Source organism: Engystomops pustulosus, chromosome 3, assembly GCF_040894005.1.
Source record: "Engystomops pustulosus chromosome 3, aEngPut4.maternal, whole genome shotgun sequence".
In the NCBI taxonomy this organism is placed as follows: domain Eukaryota; kingdom Metazoa; phylum Chordata; class Amphibia; order Anura; family Leptodactylidae; genus Engystomops; species Engystomops pustulosus.
In genome coordinates, this window is record NC_092413.1 from 80,060,756 (window position 1) to 80,075,372 (window position 14,617).

The 14,617-nt window shown below is 46.2% G+C and overlaps 1 long non-coding RNA gene across 1 annotated transcript; it reads right to left on the reverse strand.

Moving 5' to 3' along the window:
- Positions 1 to 2,380: 2,380 nt before the first annotated feature.
- On the reverse strand, positions 2,381 to 13,547 carry LOC140121514 (uncharacterized). Its single transcript, XR_011854122.1, has 2 exons — positions 2,907 to 13,547; positions 2,381 to 2,595 (listed from the first exon to the last, which is right to left on the reverse strand). It is a non-coding gene; the product is annotated as an uncharacterized lncRNA (long non-coding RNA).
- Between the last annotated feature and the right edge of the window lie 1,070 nt (positions 13,548 to 14,617).

Consider the following 14,617-nt stretch of genomic DNA (forward strand, 5'->3'; position numbering starts at 1 on the left):
GATACTCCTAGAGGGCCTAATATCCTTGCCCCTCTGACCACACTCCCTTGGTGACCTACATTTGTAGCATGATAATCAGCTAGCTAGATTACACTATGTGACTTCTCAGGTCATAAAAACCTATAGAAGCGTTAGTGAAGCCACACGTTTATTTACTACGGATGGTCCGATGACCCCAATAACCGACAACCCAGATTTCCCACCAGGATGGCACCGCTTTTTTTTTTTTTTCTCTACGTAAGAAATCTACATTACCCTTTATGTTACTTCTCTGTGACTCTGGCCTCATACCCCTGGACAATGCGGCGGAATGTGTGCCCTGTTCTACAAGGATGCAGAGGGAATATAATTAACTACAGCACTTCTATGACCCACATAAAAATAAATTGTGCATCCAACTCAGCGATCCCTCACCTGATCTATGAGCTTCTGTTACCTGGGCTAAGTCAGACCTCTCATACACTAAAGTGTGGGAAATGGAACTTGGGAGGACCTGCTGCAAGGAGGACTGCTCCAAATATTTTGAATTTTGCCACCAACTTTTAAGTTCTCTCACGCTGGTACTGGACACCGGCAAAACTTCATAGGATATACCCCTCCAGCCCCGACGAATGTTGACGGTGTAGGCAATCACAGTGAACTATGTCATACATCAGGTGGGAGTGTCCCGAGCAACGACATTTTTGGTCTAGTGTTCTAATGCTACTGAACAAGCTGACAGGCCTTGAAATAGAGGATGATCTGGCTCCTCTTTTGCTTAACATGCTAACGATTGCAATAAATAAAGCTAAACACGCTCTATCTGGGTTTCTATTAATAGAAGCAAGATCCTTAATAACACGTCTATGGAAGTCCACCAGGGTGTCATCTACCTCTGACTTGTTTTCAGAAATCACACTACTACACAGGATGGAAGAGCTCACGGAAGACTCTCTTAACAACACATCAAAACTTGGGGGCCATGGCTAGATTATAAAAACTCCTCAGCATATACTTCCTTTATGTAACTTGGTCAATTTGGATGCCTTCTAGGTGGCCGAGCAAAATCTATAATACCTCCCATAGCCACCCACCCGTTCATATTTACCCTTCTCTTACCCTCCCCCCTTTTCCATAGACACCTCCACTACACTGTCTGGTCCTACTACCTGGGAAGTACTCCTAAAGGTTCTGATCTGAATTGCCAGTGTGCAGCTCTTCTTCCTTTTTTAGCTACACATGGTAATTTGATACTTAGGAGTATTTTGTCAAGTGTTTCTCATAAACAGAAATTTTTAAAATTTACAACAGTTCAACTTGTTATTCATATCTGGCACATATCTGAATAAATGTTTGAACACACACAAAATCTGTCCTGTGCCTAAAAATGCGACGTCTACATTACTTTCCTGCGCCTTTGTGTGCAAAGGGCTACATTGTGCTTATTTATGGTCATCTGGCTATATTTTGACTTAAGAATTTTTATTGAATAAACTGAATTATAGAAAAATACACAGTTATAATGAAATGAAAATGGTCATGGAAGGGACAAAGGCATCTTTGGAATGCAGGTGTAATGGGTTTTTGAAACCTGTCTTCACTGAAAATTAGTCTCTGGTGAAAGGGATTTAGGCTCAGACTATCTCCTTAATTCTGGGGCTGGAACACTCTGCTTCAGCACTCTTGCTGAAGCTTTCTTTGCTACTTTGTCACTACAAAAACCCACATCCAGACTTAGGGATGGACCCTTTTTTAAACACCTTCTTCCTATAGAGTTCTGGGCTCTCAACCAATGATACGACGATATGATAATAATAAAAGTCTTTGTTTATATAGTGCCATCAAATCATAGGGGACATATACAAATATAATATTACATTACAAAGTACAAACAGTCATATGGAACAATAGGAGTGGGGGTCTTGCTTGCAAGAGCTTACAGTATATGAATGCTTTTACTTTCTTAATGCCCTGGTGACAACAGACTGTTTTGTTAGCTTATTTAAAGAGGACCTGTCACCCATAAATCAGGCACCTAGTGCTTGAACAAACGCCGTAGTGCGTCATGCGCCGCGTCATGCGGCAGTCACCGCCCCTCAACACGCCCCAACCCCGCCCCCTCAGGAATACATTGGACCGCTTGGCAAGCGGTACGACGTTTACATGGTACTTCGCCAGAGTATTATTATTATTTCTGGTAACTACATCCTTCTTACTTTAGTAAGCAACTCCTAGTGCCCGATTTATGGGTGACAGTGTTAGGGTAGGATTCAAGACATCCTCTTTTAGTGTGCGTTGGCTGCGTGTTTCTAATCAATAAGCATGCGTGCACATCATAAGAAATTAATTCAGACACATTTGCTGATTTAAATCTCACTCATGCGATCATGGCCATGGGAAATCTGCACTGCTAGAACTTTATTTGGTTTCACAAAACTATATAGAAATTATGGAAGAAGCAGAAGGGGCGGAGAATTCCCAGCTCGTGTAGTCTCTTGATTGGAGAACTTCCTTGCTGTTGCTTATTGACGTCAGGATTGAAGTCTTGTTGACATTCTTTAGCTTTAATTGTTTTCGTTATGATCACGATGCCGGCGCCATCTTATAATGAAGTCTCTGTTACAATGATTTTAGGAAAATAGAACAAGTAGAAATGACAGGATTTGATCTATCAGCAGGTTTACCTTAACAGTCCCCCCTAAATCCTGGAATTTCTCTCGGCTACTCTTAGTCTAGAAGGACCTACAGATCTGCCCATATGTGCATCGTTCTCCTCTTCACCAGTTAGATGACAGCAGACCCCTGTTGGGTGTGGCTTGTCTAACTACTGATACCCATGATACTAGGTGGACTTGATGGGGGGAACCACATAACACACAATAAGTGACAAGAGCAAAATCACAATCCCCAATATCACCCCCACTTACAGGAAACCCTTCCAATCCCCCAACTACAAAGTGAAGGATATAGCGTCCACTTCCGAGTTTCTCTTGGGTTCCCTGGACAGTCCTTCAATCTTTTCAAGAGCATGGGTAATCGATCCATAGGGGGCGATGTCATCCGGGATGTACATGCAACAAGTCACTCCCACCATCTTACAGACTCCTCCCTTCTCAGCAAGGGTCATGTCCAAAATCATGCGGTTCTGGGAAGCATCTCGGATATAATTCACAAATCTCTGTTGATTACAATAAAAACAGTTACCCAACAAACATCTTTGCTCATAGCTATCTGGGGAATAATGATCTGTCATGGGGAATACCTGTCCATATCTGATTGTGGGCCTTGCACTCATCTGGGACCCCCCCCCCCCCTCCCCCTTGGTGCTCCCACTGTATCTGTATAAACATTGTCATCTAGGTGCTTCTCTCAGACCTCCAGAATCCTTTGGGATTCTCTACCTTTACTTTATGTGTCTGATCAAACTTATCCCTGGGGATCACGAGGAAGGAATGCAGAACATTTATCACCGTACACTCACCTTCCCAGCCTCTAGGCCTGACCTGACTCTCCTATCCCCACAAATCCAGTACACATCAGACACTGCTGATACAGGGTTACCTGTGCTGTCAGTGTTATAGAAGGTCATTGTCTTGTTGCACCAACCGTAGGTAAAGTCTCCTACCCTGGGGGCATCCTGGTTACCCCTATAGATACAGTGATAGTCATGGTTGGGGTGTCCCTGAGCATACAGTCAGTCAGAAGAGACCAGCTAGCAGGAAGAATAAGTAAGTTTGCAATAGTAAGCGTGGAAGCATGCTGACTTCCCTCTAGCTTCACAGACGTGGCACTGGTCAGCAGGACTTGGAAAGGACCATTGTAGCGAGGCTCCAGACTCTCTCCCTGGTGTCTCTTTACCACCACGTAGTCTCCAGGCTTCAGGTTATGCGTCCTGAGGTCTCTGTCTGCATCTGAAAAAGGAATCAGAAACACTTTTGCGGACCTTTTCCAAGGCCTGGCTCAACTGTGCGGCATGTTCCACCTGGTTTCCTGCCATCATCTCTAGGGTCTGTGGGAAGTAGGGGCTTAGTCTGGGTGCACAGCCAAAAAGTACTTCAAAGGGGGACAATGCCATCTTTCTGTTGGGGGTGGTCCTAACTGAATAGAGGGCAGCAGGAAAGCACTCGCCCCATGGTTTCCCTGTTTCTTCCATGGCCTCCCAGATCTCTAACTTAAAAGTGCCGTTTAAAATATCTCAAACGCACCACCAACTTGGGAAGGGTATGGGGTGTGCAGGGTCTGTTCTATACCCAGGAGGGACAAGGTTTCAGGTCTTTACCTGTTCAGTGAAGTGGGTTCTGCGACCGGACTCTATGGTCTCTGGAAGTCCAAACCTGCAGAAAAATCTCACTCACCACCTTCTTGGCTGCGGCTCTGGCAGTAGCCTTGGTCATGGGAGAAGCTTCTGGCCACCCTGGAAAGAGATCAATGCACACAGGCACGTACTCCTACGTACCACTTTTTGGTAGCTGGATAAAATCCATCTGCAGTCTCTGGAAGGGATACAGCGGCTTGGGTGTCACCTTCTGTGGGGTCTTTACCACCTTACCCGGGCTGTGGCAGGCACAGACTATAAAGGCTTTCACTAGTCTAGTGACAGGGGTAGTAATGCCCGGGGCAAACCACTAGTGGTTTATGTGCACTAGCGTGGCCATTTTGGATACGTGTGTTTGTGTCCGTGGCCTACTTGACTTACTGTCGGGTGCAGGGCTCTGGGCAGGCACACCCTCTCTCCCAGCATCCAGGTCCCATCGGCATCTGGGCTCCAGCTTTCCTCCACACTACCTTCACTTCTGATGACTCTCGGGCCACCAGGGACTGGAACACCTGTGGATCAAACTTTTAGCTCAGAACTCACCGCTGAGACTTCAGGACAGTCTCTGTGTTCCATCTGTGCAGCTGCCTTCCCCATCCCGTCAGCCATATACTTGCCCTTGGCTTGTGGAGTTACCAAATTGTGTGTGCTTTTCCTTTTATTATCCCCACCTCTTGTGGAAGTAAGAGAGCATCCATGAGCTCTTTAACCAGGGTGCCATGCTTAACGGGGGTCCCTGCAGAGGTGAGGAAATCTCTAGCCTTCCATATGGGTTCATAGTCGTGTTTAGACCCCAGAACTATACCTTGAGTATAGATATTTGCCCTTTTACCTTCCACCAGCTGTAGCGCTTCCCTGAGTGCCATCACTTCACCTCCTGCGCTGACCTGTGTGGAGGGAGTGGTTCTGCTTGTACTACCTCATGTGCGCCACTGACCACTGTATATCCAGTGTAGAACCGTCTGTCTTCTCCTGCAGACCTGGAGCCATCTATGAGAAAAAACTCAACATCTGGGTTAATCACCCTTCTCTCCTCCCCTCTCTGAATCCTGGAAGACTGGTGATAGAACGAAGGATTCAGAGCTGTGCACCTTATCAGTGTATCCTGGGGCATCAGGAGTGCACACTGGAGTCTGAGCTGTCTGGCCTTGGCTCACATGCTTGGGCTGTACTTGGGTGAGGACACTGTGCAAGGTATGTGGGGTTTGCACAGTAACTGAGTGATCTAGGGTCTAGGATCAGCTCACTGGCCATGCTGAGCAGATTGCTGGCTGCAGCTACTGACACATGCGGGACTCCCCTCACAACTGAGTCTAACCGGGCCTAATAGTGGGCCACTGGGGAGGCCACCACGTTCCTGGGCTAGGACACCTGTGGCCTAGATACTCCGTGCAAAATAAAATAAAAGGTCTTATCCAATAGGATGTGCCTAAGGCTGGGGCAGACAGGATTTGCCAGCTTAAGGCTATGGAATGCATCAATTGCCTCCTGACTAAGGGCAAATGGGGAAGAGGCAATTCAGTCAGAAAGGGGCAGCAGACCTTATCCCAGGGCTGCAGGAGCTGGCCAGTCCTAGAATCATGTGAAGAGGCTTAGGGCCTCAGGGCAGGGGCATATTCTGGACTGCCAGCTTTCTTTCCTCTGTCAGGTATCTGCCTGTGGCTGAGAAGCAGTGGCCTAGGAAGGCCACCTTCTCCTGGCAGTACTGGAGTTTGTCTCCGGAAACTTTGCAATCCTTCTGGAACAGAAAACACATAAGGTCAATAAATGCATCCTGGCAAACAAAAACAGTAGGTCCTCCACATACTGAAAAGGAGAACATCCAGTAAGGGGCTAGTCTGCCAGTCTACTCCCTGTTGGGCCATGGGGTATTGGCTGGGTGAGTTTTACCCCCCTTGTGGGAATCTGCACCAGGTATACTGGAATACTACACTGGTAAAGGCAAATAGGTCCTGGCAATCTTCATGTAGGGGTACAGAGAGGAAAACATTTGCCAAATCAATAACGTGAATAATATATCACCCTGGGGACTGCTGCCAGTTTGGGCTAGGGACCACTCATTGGCAGCTTGGAGGTCATAGACCATCCTACAGGTATCCAGCTGTTCTTTCTGGGTCTTTTCCTTGACCGGGAATGGGCTAAAATCATCATCGGGCTAGCAGAGGAGAGTCACACATCAGTTTTACAATGAAAGGCACTAACTCTGTTTGGGGGGGCCGTTCAGAAGGGGGACTGTTCTCGCTGACATCCCTGTCCATTACCACCACCCCTTGTCCTGCCCTGTTGGGGGCGTCTCCGCCACTCACTATAGTAATGTCTCCTCCCCACCGTCGAAAACACGCCCACTTGGGTCGGTCGGTTGAGACTATTGGAAATGTTGTCAGTGTCACTTTGCCGTGGTCTGTGAAACTGGTCTCTGTTTCCCTCTGGCTTTCAGTCACAATCTTATCAATCCCTGTATACGCAAATCTGGTAGAGATGTCTCTAGTCCGTTAACACCTTTGGTAACAACACACTACACAACACTGTCAGGTCATTCCCCATGTATCCCAAAGCTGCAAACCGTTCCCATGGAACTCTTCCATTACCGTGTGCGTCTCCGCTTTATCTCATCCAGACATTTAGGATTCTCTTAACTATCTATAAACTTTTGGCCAGACTCCAACATTTCAACAAAATCCAGGTACACTTATGTTGGTTTTTAATCAAAAAGGAACAACAGTCAGTCATAGGCTCTGTAATACAGTCGGGGGGCTTGTTCTTGCTTAGATTGTTCATGGGGGTACACAGGAGGACATCACATCATACTGTATCCCTGTTCCACAACCAAATAAATTCCTTCAAGTCTTTTTTAGATTGTCAGGGAGAAGTCTAAACGCAGCGATCTGCCCCCTTCTGTAAACAACTTCAGCTTACTGTAGCGTCAAGGTCAGAACAGAACACAAAGTGATAACACAGCTCAGACAGAGCCCTAGATTTTTGGAGAACTTCAGCGTCAAGGCCATGTACATGTCTTCACAAAACAAAACGCAGCTCCAACAGCCCCCACCCTTTTGTTAACCCCTTAAATGCCAGAAAGCAGGTACCAGACACATTGCAACATTTTTTATAGTAATTTTTCTCTAATTGTCGGGATCAATCAATTTTAATAATACTCAAGTAAACAACATCCCTCACTCCAAGACCCCTAGCAGACGCCCGAAAAGATAAAAAAAAAAAAAAAACGTCTGGCAGGACACCCAAGCATGGTCAGATGTTGTCCTACAAAGCCCCACAACAGCTTTTATAGCTGCCAACAGCAATCAACTTTCAGGGACTTGAAGGGAATATAACTTAAAATGGCCGCCACTGAAAAATAAACCGACTTAAGATGGCCGCCACTGAAGAATGGTAGGGCGTGTCATCTTCTCTAACCACCAGATACAGGGGTGGAGTCTGGATTACAGGGGCCATTTTTCACTCAGAGGAAAATATAATGAAATCTCTTTTTCTCAAATTCTTTCCACATCAAAAACTTTTAAATGTCCCTTATCGCCTGTCTCTTTCTTAAACGGCACTCTGAAGGATCCCTGTCACTCTGTCCTGGTCCGTCAGTCAAAGTTAGAGGTTCTCAGAGTCTGTTTGCATGTGTACAAGTTGTACAATCATCAGATCCTCTAACACATCCCAAAACTCTCAAACCTTCATTATTACTTTTTATTTCACCGCAAACCTGTTCCATTAAATCAAATTGCACTTTTCCAGCAGTCCTACTTAATTCATCCTACTTGACTCAACAACCTTCTCTCTACTTACATCAAGCCAATCTTCTGTCTACCTCATTTTTCCCTTCTTTGCACTGAACTATCGCTAGCGCACCAGTGGTTCCCTCTGGGAGGACGTCCTTTCTATTCCGAAACCGCAGCATAATTTGTCCGAGACCCTTACCATGCAGCTGCTCACGGCTTAAGGGCTGACCTTCAAGCTCCCCGATCACCAGTTATAGAGACTTAGCTCACCGCGTGTCAGTTACAGAGGTTTATCAGAAGGTCTGACCTTCAAGCTCCCCGATCACCAGTTATAGAGACTTAGCTCACTGCGTGTCGGTTAGAGGTTTATCAGAAGGTCCCCGCTTAACGATCTCCCTTTTTCTCCTAATTCCTGTCAAATCCCCAGACACCCGTTCTTTACCCGTTCTCCTATTCTGGCGGCCTATGTTTGGCGGGCAAACATCCGTCCTTTTTCTCCTTATTCTGGCGGCCTATGTCTCGTGTGCAGACATCCGTCCTTTTTCTTCTAATTCTAACGGCCCATATGTCTGATCTTCACTGCGGCTTCGCTACACTCCTCTCTATATGAACTTCGAACGTCCTCCCCCTCCCTTTCTGTTCTGGCTCAGCAAAGCGCATACACACAGCAGCCAAGGCACTTCTCATACAGAGCTATATAACAATTCAGACCCCGATGCAGGAGACACCAGGTGGCTATACATATTTACCCTCCAATCCCAGCTGTCTACAGCCACAGGTATCACCACTCCCCGAGTCACAGGCAAGTCACAGGTTAACATATGTTATCTGAAACTTACCGTGATCGTGGGCTGATCAGACCCAGTCGGGAAGTGGTAACCCCGAGGCTGCAAATAGTGCTGGAACGAGGGGGCGTCCTGGTCATCCTGATAGCGAAATCTCAGCAGTGCCTCCAATGTTAGGGTAGGATTCAAGACATCCTCTTTTAGTGTGCGTTGGCTGCGTGTTTCTAATCAATAAGCATGCGTGCACATCATAAGAAATTAATTCAGACACATTTGCTGATTTAAATCTCACTCATGCGATCATGGCCATGGGAAATCTGCACTGCTAGAACTTTATTTGGTTTCACAAAACTATATAGAAATTATGGAAGAAGCAGAAGGGGCGGAGAATTCCCAGCTCGTGTAGTCTCTTGATTGGAGAACTTCCTTGCTGTTGCTTATTGACGTCAGGATTGAAGTCTTGTTGACATTCTTTAGCTTTAATTGTTTTCGTTATGATCACGATGCCGGCGCCATCTTATAATGAAGTCTCTGTTACAATGATTTTAGGAAAATAGAACAAGTAGAAATGACAGGATTTGATCTATCAGCAGGTTTACCTTAACAACAGGTCCTCTTTAAAGTTACTACTGGAGCTACTGGATACAACGTCCAGCACTGATACACCAAGGGGTGGACGAGGATGCTTTAGAGGGGGTTACGTGCTTGCTAACAGGTGACTACAAATAATAAACATTGAACATACATTACATCAAATATGTTAATTAGCAGACACTATATATAATTATTAATACAAGTCAGTAGTCGGCTGAATTGTTCAACCTACCTCGCTCCCTGGGACACCAGGCACAATGACAGTTGTAATCTTATTACATTTGTTATCCATGGCAGTCCTAAAAAACACTTTTAAAGTTGTGCTAATCAGCCTGAGGGGCTCTGGTGGGTTTCACAGTCTTTTACAACAAGCAGAACATGTCACACCCAACCCCCATGCTCTCTCCCCCTCACCCTGCCTGTGTAATCTAGCAGCAGCAGGAAGTGCAGGAGGGGATACCTTTTTTGCTTATTGTAACAATCTGTGAAAAGACATCACTGAGGAGCACTGGAAACGTCCCTTAGAGCCCCTCAGGCTCATTAGCATAATGTATAAAACATTTATTTTAGAAGGATAAGAACTATAGGAAGGTTAGCACAGTTACAGTGCCTGGATCTTAGTGTCCCTCGTTTATCATACTGAATTTTCTTAATTTTAACATTTCCTAGCCAGGAAGTTCTGGAAATGTTGTTGTGTTTTGGCCACTGCAATTTTTACAATTGTAACATGTACAAATAAAACAGAAATGACAGCATAACGAGTTATTCTAAACCCAATAAAAGCATATATTTTCCTATAGACATAGTCACTTCCATGCAATTTTATAGTATCTATGAACTATGTTCATCTCCTAATCATATGTTCACATGAATAAATCATCATAAAATCTCTAAAACTGAAAAAAAACACTGATCTGCTTTTCAGGAAGAAATTTTGAGACTGTCACAAACTGCTAAATATACACATAAAAAAAAAGTAAAGGCAACCCTAATATCCATATATTTTTGAAAGCAGACAAACCGGAAATTGCATTTGTCTTGATCAACAATTGATAGCTCGTTAAACCCTCATGCAACTTTGTGTCAAATGCAAATGATTAAAACAGAAAAATGCATTGAAACAAACATCAAAGCAGTTAAATTTTATATACCATACTACTCAACAGGAACAAGAATCGACACTCCCAGAAATATATATATATTTCCCATTAAGAACAGACTACAAAGTACAAAATATAACTTTATAATTAATACACAATTTTTAGGCACTTTTGTAAAACACACTGGCCCACATTTGGTCTCAGGGTTCTGCATCATGAAGACCTAGGAACACACCAGGCAGGTCTCTGTTGTTGAAGTTTAAAGCCAGATTTGGATACAAAAAGATTTCACAAACTTTAAACATCCCATGGAGCATTGTGCAAGCGATCAAACTGAAATGGAAGGATTACTGCTACCTATAATAATAATAATAATTCCTTCATTTATATGGCACACACAGATTCCACAGTGCTACACAGAGCTTGCCAGATCAGTATCAGAACACTTTACCATGTTCCTGTGGTATTCCCATGGTCCTGTGGCGGTCCTGTACTCCTGTGGCCATCCCGAGGTCCTGCCTTCTCTGTGTCTCTACCTTGGCTGCCACCGTGGGCCTAGTCGCACCCGTGGAGCGACCTGGTGGCTCACCGCTGCAGCAAGACCATCCCACTTTGCAGCGGGCTCTGGCGAAGACCAGGGGTCCACTTAAGACTTCGCTCCCAGCTTGTAGCATCATTCCCCGCGGTGGTCCAGGGAGTCCACTGACTTTAGCCTCAAGAGACTCTCCCACACCCCCGTGCGTGACAGTAAGATCTGGCCAAGGTCATGAATTCTGCTAAAGCCATGGACTGTGCCAAGGACCCACTCCAGCTGCCGGCTGACCTTCCAAGCTAAAGAGATTGCTGTCCAAAAAGAATTCCTGGACAAACTCGCTGCCACTCTTCGACGGATGATTGCCTCCCAGCAACAGGCTCCCACGACTCCTCCTGTAGCTCCAGTTACCCCGCCATGTTTTCTGGCAGTAGAGTCTGGACCCCAATGTTTTATGCCTAACAAATTTGATGGCAACCCCAATTTTTGCAGGAGCTTTGTTTCCCAGTGCTTGCTGCACATTAAACTGTCCTCCCAGTTCACCACCGAACGCTCTAAGCTGGCATTTGATTTTTCTTTGCCCTCTGGAGAGGCCATGGCCTGGGCTACTTCTTTCTGGGATAGTGGTGATCTGGACATGGCTACCTATACGTTTCTGGCAAAAATACGGTCTAGGTTCGAACAACCACAAGTCTGGCTTCTATGCCTGCCCTGCTTGTCCCCAGTATTCTCAGAGTCTCCTCCAGCCTTCCCAGAGGCCGCTCCAGAGTCTCCTTTGGCCCTCCCAGAGGCCACTCCAGAGACTCCTCCGGCCCTCCAGAGTCTCCTCCAGTACTCGCAGAGGCCGCTCCAGAGTCTTCTCCAGCCCTCTCCAGAGTTTCCTCCGGCCCTCCCAGAGGCCGCTCCAGTCTCCTCCGGCCCTTCAAGAGGCCGCTCCAGTCTCCTCCGGCCCTTCAAGAGGCCGCTCCAGAGTCTCCTCCGGCACTCTCAGAGGCCGCTCCAGAGTCTCCTCCGGCACTCTCAGAGGCCGCTCCAGAGTCTCCTCCGGCACTCTCAGAGGCCGCTCCAGAGTCTCCTCCGGCCCTCTCAGAGGCCGCTCCAGAGTCTCCTCCGGCCCTACCAGAGGCCGCTCCAGAGTCTCCTCTGTCCCTCCCAAAGGCCTCTCCAGAGTCTCCTCCGGCCTTCCCAGAGGCCGCTCCGTTGTGAGTCCCTGTCCCCATGGGGATCACAATCTAATCAAAAGGGGCGTAACTCGAGGGAATGCAGAGGGTGCGGTCGCGACCAGGCCCATGAAGCCTAGGGGGCTTATTTGGTATATCTTTCCTACATGAGAAGACTTGTACTACAAACAATACATTATAATTAGGGGCCTGGCACGCATTTTGCACTGGGGCCCAGCAGCTAATCAACCTAACTGTATTTTTTGGAGTGTGGGAGGAACCGGAGGAAACCCACGCAAACACGGAGAGAACATTCAAACTCATTGGGGCAGATTTATCAAGCTGTCTGAAAGTCAGCAACCAATCACAGCTCAGCTTTCATTTTACCAGTGCTCATAAATATTTTAAAAGGGAGCTGTGATTGGTTACCATGGGCAACTAGAAATATTCTGACTTTCAGACAGCTTGATAAATCTGCCCTATTACATTACGTGTGATTTTATAGTCGTTTGGACCTGATGAATGGGACAGCTGCGTCTGTGTGTATTCCTAGATTTTGATCACAACTTTTGCACCTATTTTGCAATATTGATCAGGGGGGGTGACAGAGGGAACCCTCATCCCTTTGCCATCCATGTACCCAGCCAAGCGCAGGTTACTGGCATATGACTGTGGATTTCAATTGTAAACATATAGTACAGTGGTTCTTAACCAGGCTTCTATCGAAACCTAAGGGTTCGGTGAGACGGTCTCAAGGGTTTGGTGGAGCTTCCGCCACAGAGGTCAAGACACACACATATTTGATTTATCACTAAAGAAGGGTTTGGTGAATGTGCATATGAAACTGGTGGGTACCTCAAAAAAGGTTAAAGGGGTATTCCAGGAATCAGCATAATTCATATACAAATGGGCACTCAAAATATAAGCTAATGTGTAATTGGTTGTTATTTAAAATTTTGCTCCCCTTAGCAGAAAATGCTGTGGATATACACTGTAATGAAGAATTAAAATGCTACTGGCCCTTTAATCAGTCCGTTAATTTCCTCCGCGCGGTCCGTTGCAGGACAGAAGATGGCCGCTGGTCACATGTCCACACCACATGTCCTGCACCTGCCTGGGCAGGTCATGTGACCACCACTAAGTTTGGCTGTATTCGGTTGGTTGCACTGCATCCAGTATGGTCGGTGTTGTGGTGATGGCAGTTACACATCATTACTATGGTAACAGAGCAAGAAAACCTGTTAGATCATCACTTTTAGCAGAGCATAAGTGGTAGGAGGAGTTATTGAGAACTAAAGGATCATGGAACTTGTAGTTTCCAGTGGCAGCCATCTTAGTGATAACTCCACCTACTTGAGAGAGGTCATAAATTTTGTAAATGATAAAATCAAATTATTTAAGCTCCATTTTGTGACTAATGACATTGAGTATTGTTGTATTCATTTATTTATATCATCATGGGTTTTTGCGTCAGATGTTCATATTCCCGGAATACCCCTTTAAGAACCACTGGTGTAATATGTCTTATTGTCCCATACTGTAATGAATTGCTGTATCTAATCGTGTAACTAGTAACTTAAGAAAGAATGCAATAGCAACTCCCAAGGTCTGTTTTTTTGGCTGGTGCCACACGTAGCGCTTTGTCTGCGCTTGCAAACGCAAACAAAGTCGTGCCCACCGGGGCAGGCCTCGACCCGATCGCATCGGCGTTTCCACAGAAGACAAAGCGCTACGTGTGGCGCCAGCCTTTGTCTGCCAAGTGTCTAGGTCTTTATAACACCATGCTAGACACTTTTGTACAAAACAATTTCAATAAAGTTGTGTTGTATCCTTAATCAAGAATCTCATCTGAGATCAAAGGAAGCAAAAGATGATGCATCCAAGATAAGAATGAAAAACTGCAACCTGAAAGCCCTGTGCGTCACCAGCCTAAGGCTGCATTCACACTGCGGAAAGGGGAATGTATATACGGCCTACGTACGTCCGATATACGTCCCCCCATAGACGGCAATGGGCGCACGGCGCCCTACAGGAGTGGTATGATGCAGCACCGTACCCTGGAAAAAGATAGGCCATGTCCTATCTTTCTCCGTAGTACGGCGCCGTGTGCCATATGTTCCTATGGAGATGGGCGGGGGTGAGCTGCGCTCACCACCTCCTCCCGCTGCCGTTGCCCGCGGTGCTACGGTACGGTGGGCAACGGCAGTGTGAATGCAGCCTAAGGGTGATGGCACACGTTCAGTTTTTCAGATGCAGTTTTTGAAGCCACAAGCAGGTGTGGATCATAATGGGCGAGACAAATAATTGAAAGGTGCTGCTCCTCCTCCTACTTTTACTCCATTCCTGGTTTGGGCATATAAAACTGCATCTGAAAAACTGAACCTGTGACATCACCCTAAGGGGGACCTCTTCCATGGTAAGACC